At 37.6% G+C, this 10,975-nt stretch overlaps 1 long non-coding RNA gene across 2 annotated transcripts; it reads left to right on the top strand.

The window, feature by feature from the left end:
* The first annotated feature begins 1,370 nt into the window (after positions 1 to 1,370).
* On the top strand, positions 1,371 to 8,002 carry LOC140015003 (uncharacterized). Of its 2 annotated transcripts, XR_011821754.1 has the most exons (3): positions 1,371 to 2,078; positions 2,515 to 3,559; positions 6,455 to 8,002. It is a non-coding gene; the product is annotated as an uncharacterized lncRNA (long non-coding RNA). The 2 variants fall into 2 exon arrangements; XR_011821753.1 differs by having other exon boundaries at positions 1,371 to 3,559.
* The last annotated feature ends 2,973 nt before the right edge of the window (positions 8,003 to 10,975 follow it).

The raw sequence follows: 10,975 nt of genomic DNA, 5'->3' as shown, positions 1-10,975 counted from the left end.
AAGCAAAAATTTGATTTTCCTTTCTTTACTTGGCTATCATTCTATACTTCAAAATTAGGAATAAATAATGTATATAATACATCTCAAATAAATGTTCAAACTAATTTATATAAAAAATGAAAATTAAAAGATGATCAAATAATAACATCTATACATCCTCCATTACAAGAAGTAAAAATAAATATAGGTAAAGGAGACATAATAGCCTCACCTTTTAAAAAGGGTAGAGAAGCTGAATCAAGTGCAAATAATAATACAATAAATTTAGAAGATATCAAAAAGATTTATCAACAAAATAATTATACAAATCAAATTCTTCATACAATATCTCAACATATGGAAGTACTAAATACAAAAATAGATACCATAAAGAAACCAGAATTAAAATTTCCTAATGATATTTCAGCACCTCTTTTATTCAACTACTCCTGTATTCAACCTCTCTTGTATCCTTTTCTAAATAATTTAATAAGAAGATCAAGGATTACTTCATTCAACAAGCTTCCGTTATCAAAGGCCACTCTAAATTTTCAGTAAGTCCAATTTTATTCTTAATTTCTATGAACATTTCAATAGAAAGAAGTAGCCTGGGTAGAAGTGGTATCAGAGCCTCAAAATAAACAATTATCTAACCAACTTAAAGATGTTGTTTATTAATTTTGCAGGAATGGATTCAAAAGCAGGAAATTCCAGACCAAAGACTCCTCAGGATTATGAGATGAGTCTTCCTTCTGTAACTCAAAATAGATTTCAAATATTACAAGACTTTCCAGCATTGACATACAGTCAAGCTGCTCGTACTCCATCTTCTTCTCAAATAAGACCTCTTCAATAAATTCCAAAACCTATAGAAAAATCCAATGAAAATTCCTATTTCACAAAACCATTTACTCAATGTAGACACCAAATTTTCAGTGAAATGTCATTTACTATTTATTTTTTTTAGTTTTTATTTGTTGTGCTAGGTTTATTCACTTTTTAGTTTTTAGTGTCTTGTTTTATTATTTCATTTTTAAGTTTTAGCATAGAATTTCTCGAAAAAAAAGGGAAAAGCATTCAAAAATTATGTTTTAGTTGTTTTGATTTAAATTCAATGTTTTCTTGAAAAAATATGAAAAATGAAAAAAAAGAAGAAGGGAAACCCGCAAGCGGGTTTCAGGCCAAATAGGCTTAATGTTTTCTTGGAAAAAACAATGAAAATGAAAAATGAAGAAAAGAAAAGAAAAATAAAAATCACGAACTTTGGTGTTTCTAGTTTGTTTATTTTGTCCGATATTACTTAAATTGTTGTTTTTTACTTAATTTTATTACCATTTTGTTAAATTACTTTAAAAAAAAAAAAAAGGGGCCGCGACTTGGAAGCTGCGTATTTTCGCATCTTGCAAGGAAGGGCTCGGGCAGCCCTTTGGCTGCAATTTTAGAGGAGAAGGCTGGTGGTTCCAGGTGGCCAGACACCTGGCTAAATGGAGGAAGCTTCCATGCAAGGTGTAAGGCTAAAATGGAAAAGAGGAGAGGCAGCAAAAGGGAGCCGTGGGATGAAGGGTTTGGTGAAAGGGGGGTTGCGTTTGACAGTAGCCGCGGGGGAGGAAAAAAGGGGAGATCTGGGGGAGAGCTAAAAAACAAAAAAGAGAGAAAAAAGATTGGCGACGGCATAAGGAAAGAGGCAGACTGGGAAAAACAGAGGGAGGAGGGAGAGAAATTTGGGCGAAAGTCTGAGAGAGAGGGGAGTGAGAGAGAGGGACTAAAAAGAGCAACCAGAAAAATAAGAAGAAGGAGGAGGTTTTTCTTTGGTAACAACTGCTGAGAGGTCTGGACGGCTAGGGTAAAAACAGACCAGGGAAAAGATATTGACGGCGGGGATAGCTAAAGAGAAAGCCGAGAGCAAGAGGGAGAGTTGGAAAAATTTCCGGGAGAGAAAAGGGAAAATCAGTACAAAGGAAGCTACGGGAAGAACCAGAAAATTCCAGATTTCGCATAGCCTTCATCAGAGTCAGTCGTAGGTCCCTTTTGATTTCTGGGAGAAACGATCATCTTCCAAGCTTGCGGGTCTTCATCTTCCTCAAGTCAAGATCTTCAAGGTGACCCTTTCTTTCCTTTGGTTCTTTCCTTTTCATGCGTTGCTGATTCAGTTGTTGGCTTCATACCCCCCCCCTGAATATTGCATTATTGTGACCATATGAGCTTTTATGTGGTGATGATCCAGTTTTTCTTTTAGTTAACAACGAGCCCAAGGAAAGGTTCATGAATGAAACTAGATCTGCAAGTTTTTTTTTTCCTCCTAACTCAGAGTTTGTTTCCTGTTGTGGGTGCTTAATCTGATATTTTGACGGGGGGAGGGGGTTTATGAAGATTAGCTTTCATGGCTATGGTTCTGTGGTCTGAAAATGTCCAGTCTAAGTTTTCTAGGAAAAATGCAGTCTTGCCTGCGCTGAGCCATACGCGCTGATTTTCTTAGCTTATTGCAGCAGAGGAACAAATAACCTTTTTCTCTTTTCTTTTTTTGGCTTACTGAAGTTCATGGAATGGCTTGAATTTGCTGTTGGTTGGCTGTTTGTTCGGTGGTAATCATATGCATTTGCTGGCTGCAATTCATAGCAGCAATCTGCGGCACAACAGGAGGCTGCGACAAGGTATCTGTTTGTCGCAGCACTACTGTCAAACGCATTGTCTTGATGGATTAAAATCTGGGTTTGCTTGATTTTGGGAGCTTGTTTGCTGCTTTTGAGTTTGCGTAGTGGGCAAAAGGAGTTGAAGTGTTTCTTTGCAAAGGAAAAATGTTTTTTTTTTCCTCATGGCTGGTATTCTTTTGTTTTTACGCATTTCTGCCTCAGCGATCTTGTGGGCTGATATGCAGTAGTTCATTTTATCATTTTGATGTTAGTTTTGGCTGTTCATGTTAGAAGAATCTGTAGGGTAGTCTTGCTGTTTTGAGTTTGTTGCCTGGAGTAAGAAGGCAATTTGGTAAGCTGCAAATCTTGCAGCAAAGAAAACATTGCAGTAGCTGAAGTTTTTTTTGTCGTTGCATGCATGAGATAATTCTAAGAATTATATTTTAACTCCTATCTTTTTAACTAATTCTTCTAAGGCCCAGGAGCTTTGGAAAATAAATCAATTTGGTCCTTTTGGGTTTTGATTAATGCTACAAAGGCCCAATTATGTGCTGATTTCTTGCAATTGGGTCCTGGAGTAATTGCCATTTGGGCCATTACTTGACTTTTTCTTGCTCTTAGATCTTTAAAGTTCCTAAAATGCTTCAATTGGCCTTGATTGGTTGGTTGATGGTTGCTATTGGGTCCTTAGTCATTTTGTTCCTACTTTTGAAATTTGACCAATGATTCACTTTTGCTTGGAAATTCTGCATTATTTGATCATTTTTAAGTTGTAATTGAGGAAGGGATTCGATGATTCGCGGGGAATTCAAATTGGCTTATTTATATTTTATCATTAAATTGGTGCATTGATCCTTTGCTTTGATGATTTTAGCCCAAGTTATCCCTTTCTTTGGTGACTCTAGCCCAAGTTGAGTCTTGTTTATTTTACTAACATCATGAATGGGGAGGTATGATTTCTCTTATCTTTTTTGTCTCTCCTATATGTGACCCAACGTGCTAAGTGACAATTGCATGTCTACTTTGCTTTCCTTGCCTTTCCTTAATTCATTTCATTTATTTCATTTCCTTTTGCTTTTATTAAGTAATGCTTTTATGGGGTATGTGTACACCTCTTGGCTTGTAATAGATAGGGCATGGCGAGCATTTTTGTCCATTTTTCCCCTTCCCCTTTTGTTTTAGTTAGCAAATGTAATAGGTTCATTAGATTGATTGCTTGTTTTGTTGCTACGTGTTAATTTGCTTTATTAGGCTCTTGCATTTAGTCGAGCATGCTAAGTGTTATGTGCTACGTGTTTATAGGTGATTGGCATGTCTACTTGCTTTCTATAGTCATAGATGAATGTAATGGATGAATGCACGTCACCACATTAGTCCAACGCTAGTTGTGGCTCATTGTCCCGTTTTCCACTAGTCCAACGCTAGTAGGAATTCATAAATATGGGCTAGTCCAATGCTAGACCCTTAGGAATTTCCCTCGCTAGTTCATACTTGCATGTTTCACTACATTTCATGCATTTTTCTTAGTTTTCTAGCATTTGGCATGCTCCTCCAATCCTTTCCCCTTCATTTTAGGCGTTTACATCTTCATGCTAGTTATAGGGTACATTTGCTTGAGGGTCCCCTTTAGATAAGGGAAACGAGCGAGTGTGGCTACAAAATAGCCTTAGCACGCTAGTTCTTCCTTCTAATCAAAGGGAAAATTAAAGTCATGAAGTTAGGAGTCATTCCCGTACCTGACTTGATGCATTCCTATAGGTTCATACACTTTCATTCTCATCATGTCACTCCCTCACTCTCTTATCCACATTTTTTCACTACTTATATCCTTCTCAATACAAATGCCATGTTCACACATTTTTCTTCTTGTCACTTGTTTTTCTACCTCACAAATTGCACCCAATTGCACTTATATGTATCTACTATCATATTTTCATCCATTTGCACACAAACACCTTTATTTTCCCAATTTGCACACATGCACTTGTCTTACATTCGCACACATGCACGTTTTCTTACATTTTCACACTTGCACTCATATTTGAGTCTTCATTTGCATCATTCGCGACCTCTATGAGGACTTTCCTTATTGGCCAGCACAACTCATGTGGTTGGGACCAAAAAGCCTCGTAAGAGACATTTTAGATTTAGGATTGCATTTCTTTTTCATATCCATTAGTCACATCCAACATGCAACGCATATTTTGGGTAGAAGAATTAGAAAACGTGGGGCTAAATCGCGCAACTAGCTTTGGCTAGAGTAAGGGAGTGCCTTAGGCTTTGCCTTTGCCTTCTCCCTTATCAAATGTGACCCCCAATCCCTTTCTTTGGTTACGTAGACCTAAAAGTTCTTAAAAAGGGGTTTGTTTACTTTGCTTTTCAAAAAATTCATTTTTGGGTGACTTGGTACCCCCTAACTCTATACCAAGTGGCGATTCCATTTTCTATGTAAAAAAACCCTTTTTGAACTTTGTTTGGCCAAATCGTCGCATTTTCAAGTCCCACGGCCTTTTATTTTCATTTTCGCACACATTCACATACATATTCCACACACTACTTTCACTACACATCAAAAAGTGGGGCGCGACATTTGGCGACTCCACTGGGGAATTTCCTAAGTGGGTCCAAGCATTTGATTTGGCCATTCTTTTCCTTTTTCTACCCTTTTTATGTATAGCATTTGGATATTAGGGTTGTATTTTCCATTCTAGGGCCTTTTGCCTCGCGCGCGTATCAAACTATTCCCCCACTTGTGTATGTATGATTGGTTGTTTGGATGTATGTTGTACTTGTTTTATCTCGCACTTTGCATTGCATTTGGGTAGGGGGACATTACCCTAGAGCCTCGCGTTGGTTCTCGATCCCTCCCCTCCAAACGAGCACAAGCATACGTGCATACGCTTTAATTATTTATCCCTCCTTTATTTTTCTTTTAGTGGCTTGTCACGCCACCCCACCCTGTTTGGATTTTAGGCGACCCACTTGGACGTGTGATCGTGACACGACGTGTGCGTAGCACGATCCGAGGGGTCAATCAATCTTCCACTTTAAGCTTTGGGTTGATAGCCTTTAGCTTTTAGTTGAAGGTTGAGGATTTTTATAGATTCACTCAGACATGTAGCCGTAACACGACGTGTGCGTAGCAATGTCTGGGGAATCGCTCGAGCCACCGACAAAGAACCTTGGGATTAATGACCCTTGGTTTCCAAGTCTGAAGGCTCGGGGACCTAAAACCTATCGAGTCTAGCTGCATTAGTGAGCCAATACCTCATGCATCCATGATAGTTTACCTAAGGAAGAGTCTGCCTTACCCTATTAGGGACACTATTCACTAGGGGAGGGGTCCAACCCCTTTCTCCTTTTTATTGCTTTATTTCTTTGTGTTGATTACGTTGCCACAATGTGTTATGTGTATTTATCTGGCTAAACTAACTTTTCTTGGTTTTGTGCCCCATTGCATTCACAAACCCTAGCAAATAAGAGGTCTGACCTGACCTTCTTTTAGAGCCTACCCGTATAGATAGGATATTGCACGTTTAAGAAGTTTTGGTATATTTCGTTCATAAATTAATAATGTCATATCATTTTAGGCTTACCCTGGCAAATGAAGGGTCCCTTAGGTCATGTTTCATTTCAAATTGCATATTTTACTGCTTTAATAAACTGGCATCACGCATAAACCATAGAAAGGGAATGCCATTTAGGGAATCCTATATTAGGGATAAGCCAACCCTATATTCCCGTGGGTATTTAACCCTATCTTGGGAATTGCACGTTTAAATTCATGTTTAACCAGAGAAATGGGACCCGTAGGTAAGGTATTTGACACCGGTTTTTGTTTCTAGATGGAAAGTCCTCGCCGAGTCCAACAGATGTTAGTAGTACCGCTGGAGGTACAAAGATGGCCCACGTTGCTTTCACCCAGTGAGATTAACCAAGTAGCCACTCGATTAGGGCACATCGGGGATTTCAGGGACATTAAGTCCGACGGTTATTTGGTGAAAGCTTTGGTGCATCTATGGGACCCCACTTGTTCCACTTTCAGACTGGGGAAGAGGGAAATGACTATAACAATTGAGGAGGTCGCTGGATTTCTCAATTTGCCGATTCAAGGAACTGCCGTGATATTTCCATTAGTGTCTAACAAGGCCGAATTTTATCGCTTCACCGGGTTAAAGGAGTCAGCAATACGAGGGTCGGACCAAAACATAGAGGCAAAGTTCTTATTTGATCGATTCGCGTTAAGGGATGGGTTTGAGAGGCACCTAGGAGATTTCTCGTTCACCTCCAAGGAAATTTGGGAACGAAAGAGAGTATGGGTGTACAGTTTGGTTATGGCTGGAACCTATTTTTTCCCTAGAAAAGACAAAAAGATAGCCTTTAAGCTCACTAAAACCTTGTACGACTTGTTCTTAAGAGTGAAAGACAAACAGTGTTCTATTTTACCGACCGTTTTGACAGATATCTTCGTAGCCTGAACTACCTGTCAGAGAGGGAGAAAGTTCTTTTGTGGTTCAAATTGGATTTTACATGTATTGGGTATGGAGCACTTCATGAGACGACCGTCTATTCCTGAGAGTTTACCAATGACTGCGTACGACTGGATAGCCACACATTATAAGAGGGTCAAGAGAGAGGATCTGCCATGTGATGCATCCGAGTTTGTGGATTTCTTGAAGAATATGACTGATCAAAGTATTAGATGGGTATTGGATTGGACCAATTGTGTAAAACCCGTTCTCCGCACCCAAGTATCTGAATTTGTTCTCTTACTGGGCACCCAAGGAGTCACCGCATACACACCAAAGAGGTTTCTTAGACAGTTAGGACGTACCCAAGAAGTGCCGCCTGCATTTGATGTGAGTGAGTTTACCATCATTTTCAATGGAGAAACGTGCCCAAGCCAACTCCCTATGAAAGATCGGATTATTGAGGCCTGGGTGACGCTATCTGATGACGTGAGTTTTAGATAAATCCCGGAGCTCAAGCAGAAGGGTTTGACGACTCCACAATACGAAGACTGGGTAAGAGGATCCGCTGCGCAAGAAATTCAAGATGAGCCATCTGAGGAGGTGAAAAAGTTGAAAGCCATTATCGAAGCAAAGGATAAGAAAATTCTGCAGTTAAGTAAGTCTGTCGAAGCATACAAAGGGATGGCGGAGCAGAGCAAGCAATTGTATGAAAATGAACGAGAAAAGCGTCAAGAGCTGAAAAGGAAATGCGGAGAATTGTATGACCAAACTGAACGTGTTAGAATTCCATATGCTAGGGAAACAAAGGACTCTGTATTAGATAGGTTCAGAAGTTTTGGCAATCTTGTACGGAATCGTCTTCGCGACATGATATAAATATTGGCAAGTTTATCAATGAAAGCGATTTTTCTTTTGCACTCATTTGGAATTGTTGTCAAAAATAGGTTTGTATTACGGGTCCCATTTCGAAGGTGTTGCATCATGCTAGGCCTACTCTTGGCACAAAAAGGGCCCCCCGATAGGACATGCATCCGAATTTTTGGAACATCTACTAACTCTTGTCTTTTTCTTTTTCTTTGTTTTGTTTTTGTTGAAAAAGCTAAGCCAGGGCTAAATCTAAAAGCGAGCCATTTCGTGTTCTCAGGTAAAATTTCAAAATAGCTTCTCGGAAAAGCCCCATCATAACGCGATCCCGTAGTCGAGCCCAAAGGAATCGTGTAGACATGAGTACTCAGCCAGAATCGTCTGATAAGACCGCTGCAACTACCCAGCCGGAAGCCACAAGTCCCGGGGTTATTATGAATTCTACACTCAACCAGCTTACTCAAAGAATCTTTCCTCAAAAATGTTATTGGCAACCAGATGATCCTTCAAAAAATTTGGATTATTATGAATTAATTCTTACAGATACTCAATCTGTAGAAATATTCCCTATTCCAAATAGAAAAAATCCAAATATAATTTGTCATTCAAAGTGCATAATAAAGAAAGTTTGTTCCCCAAATGAATGGACTTCTCTTTATTCTAAAAAATCATTCTCAGTCAGATTTATTCCAGATGGATTTACATATCAAGATTACAAAATGGCCTGGTATCGTGCTTTCCTATACAGACCATTCAACCATTCATGGTTCTTTACTTTTAAAGAAAGTTGCAATAGAGAATTTCCAATTTGGTTTAGCCATTGGTGGCAATGGTTCGGCCCTCAAAAAGAAATCTTACCTCCAAATGTCTTAATGGGATTTCAAACCTATCTCAAAAAAGCCAGGGGGGAAGAGTATACAAAGCCAATATTATTTCATGTAGAATTCAAAGTACCATGGATTTTTTGCTGGAGTTTCAAAATTCATCAAGATCTAGAAAAACCCCTTCCAATGTCATTAGTCAGAGAATTCAAGATCAAATGGTGGACCGGATTCAATCAAGAATATGGAGATCAAACAAATGTGATAAGATTCCTGACAACCGGAGACAAACTCAAGTGGACAAATCAATCAACCACTTCAACAACTATGCCAACCACTCCAACCACTATGCCAACCACTCCAAAAAAGAAAGATAAAGAAAAAGGTGTCAGTATGGAATCCGAGGCAATCTCAAACGACTTTTTGATGAAAAAGATGATGCAGAATCCCGAGATGCTTAAAGAATATTTGGACTATTTACAAAAGCAAGATAAGAAGGAAGAAACCGACAAAATTGAAGAGTCAGCTGGATCATCCGAATCTACTTTTGATCCTTTTGGAGGACCATGCGGACAAGACCCAAATGACTTTTAAAGAAAGGTGTCGGCCACATTTCAAAGAAAAGGCAAATGAAATTCAAATGAACATGAAATGCAAAAGACGATGCTTCTATAAATAGAATCAAAATCAGAAGAGAAGGCATCGGTGAATAAGTGATCAAATCCTCTTCTTGTAAAATCCTTAGAAAAATCTCCCAAACACTCTTTTATTCAACTACTCCTGTATTCAACCTCTCTTGTATCCTTTTCTAAATAATTTAATAAGAAGATCAAGGATTACTTCATTCAACAAGCTTCCGTTATCAAAGGCCACTTTAAATTTTCAGTAAGTCCAATTTTATACTAAATTTCTATGAACATTTCAATAGAAAGAAGTGGCCTGGGTAGAAGTGGTATCAGAGCCACATACATTTACATGCAAATGCATATTTAAGATTTTGAACTATTATTACTTTATTTGAATTACGTTTCTATTTTGACTTGACTAATTCATGCATTTATGTTTACATATTTTATTAAACTTTTACTGAAATCATTGGTAAGACTTTGATGCCTTGTTAGACCGTTGGTAAGTCCAGGGTAGGATGTTCCCGGCACAGTGCTCAGTTGTTCCTGATTAGGTAAAACTTTAATCAAATATAAAACATGGCTGCATTTCTTAGACAATTAAAAATAGGATCTAATTCAAAGCAAGCTAATATAGTACAAAGTCATGAATATCATATGCCTATAAACAATTCAGATTGGACAATTCCAGAAGAAAAAATAGAACATATTTGCAGAATAGGCCCTTTAGATTTCAAAACATCCTTATCAGTTAAAACTCATGAAGAAACAATATCTATTCAAGAAGAATATCAAGTCATTCCATTATTAAATCACAGTACAATTCAAAGATATTTAAGTAAAGGATATAGATATATTCATATAGGTTTAATGCAAATTGCAGTAAAACCCTTATTCCATTTAGGAGTAGATGCTCCAATATATTTAGCAGTAAGAGATACTAGACTCAAACGATATAAAACTTCTTTACTTTCTATGATTCAGACAAATGTTTGCAATGGACCCATATATTTTAACTGTGCTCCAAATTTTTCAATAGATCTAACAAACCCACATATTCTGAATTCAGTCATATTAAATATTCACCTACAAGGAAATGAATTTGAAAAACATACAAAGAATTTTGCAGTAATATATAGAATATATTATAGACCCCTATCTTCACACTTAAATCCTAAATTTATAATGACTCCAACTCTTAAAGAAGAAACAACCTTACTACAAGTAGATGCAGATAGACCAACGACTTATATTCCAAAAAGATTAAAATGGAATGAAATAACTATACCTAGTGAATTTGAAATTAAAAATCCACAAATAGCAAGAAATATAGAACAAACTACTGCAGAAGATATTATAGAAAAACCTAATGGAAATACTCTAATAAGATTTTCATCATTAAGAGAAAAACCTGATTCAAATTATTCTTGGCTACCAGCAAGGCATTCTAATTATGAAGCAACTGAAATTAATTTTCCCTTAGAAAGTACCTCAAATTTTAAATATAAAACTCCTATTCCAGAAGTTATAAATCAAAATCAATCAGAATATTCTCCAACCCATTCACAAATGAAAGGAGAAAT

Source organism: Coffea arabica, chromosome 10e (assembly GCF_036785885.1).
Source record: "Coffea arabica cultivar ET-39 chromosome 10e, Coffea Arabica ET-39 HiFi, whole genome shotgun sequence".
Lineage (NCBI taxonomy): Eukaryota > Viridiplantae > Streptophyta > Magnoliopsida > Gentianales > Rubiaceae > Coffea > Coffea arabica.
This window is presented reverse-complemented; position numbering and strand designations above follow the sequence as displayed.